Below are 1,257 nucleotides of genomic sequence, written 5' to 3'. Positions count from 1 at the left end.
TCACCTTCCCCTCTGATGTGCAGCTGGTAATGTTACCGGTAACATCTGACGTGCATATGGTCCTGTCCTCTCTGCCATAAAGATGGTCGTGTCATTTGCCCCCTAGGACGAGCAGATTTTTGTGTCACCTTCCCCCTCTGACGTGCCGATGGTCGTGTGACCTGCCATCTTTGACGTACACATGGTCGTGTCACCTGCCCTCTCTTCCATTAAATCGTCATGTCACCTGCCCCCTCTGACGTGCAGATGGTCGTGTACCCGGCCCCCTCTTACCTGCAGATGGTCGTGTCACCTGCCCTCTTTGACATGAACATGGTAGTGACACCTGCCCCCCTGCCATAAAGATGGTCGTGTCATCTGCCCCATCTGACGTGCAGATGATCGTGTCACCTGACGCCTCTGACGTACAAATGATCGTGCCACCTGTCCTCTCTGACGAGCTGATGATCATGTCACCTGCCCTCTCTGACGTGCATATGGTCGTGTCACCTGCTCTCTTTGATGTGCACATGGTGGTGTCACCTGCTCCCTCTGACGTGCACATGGTCGTGTCATGTGCACCCTCTGACGTGCAGATGGTCGTGTGGCCTGACCACTCTGACTTGAAGACGGTCGTGTCACCTGCCCCCTCTGTCATGCACATGGTCGTGTGAACGGCCCATCTGACGTGCAGATGGTCGTGTCACCTGCCCCACTGACATGCAGATGGTCGTGAAACTTGCCCCCTCTGACGTGCTCATGGTCGTGTCACCTGACCCCTCTGATGTGCACATGGTTTTGTCACCTCCCCTCTCTGACGTGCACATGGTCATGTCTCCTACCCTCTCTGACATGCACATGGTCATGTCACCTGCCCTCTTTGTCGTGGACATGGTTGTGTCATCTGCTCTCCTTGAAGTGCACATGCCCGCTCTGCCGTAAAAATGGTCCTTTCACATGCCCCCTCTGACCATCAGATAGTCGTGGCCCCACTGCCGTGCACATGGTCGTGTCACCTGCCCTCTCTACCATAAAGTGGGTCATGTCACCTGCTCCCTCTGATGTGCAGATGGTTGTGTCACCAGCCCTCTCTGATGTGCATATGGTCGTTCCACCTGCCCTCTCTTACGTGCACATTTTCATATCACCAGCTCTCTTTGATGTGCATATTGTTGTGTCACGTGCCATCTTTGACGTGCACATGGTTGTGATACCTGCCTGCTATGCTATAAACATGGTCGTGTCACCTGGCCCCTCTGACGTGCAGATGCTCGTATC

Source organism: Nannospalax galili, unplaced genomic scaffold (genome assembly GCF_000622305.1).
Source record: "Nannospalax galili isolate Female #2095 unplaced genomic scaffold, S.galili_v1.0 scaffold3045, whole genome shotgun sequence".
Classification (NCBI taxonomy): domain Eukaryota; kingdom Metazoa; phylum Chordata; class Mammalia; order Rodentia; family Spalacidae; genus Nannospalax; species Nannospalax galili.
Note: the sequence above shows the minus strand (reverse complement) of the source record.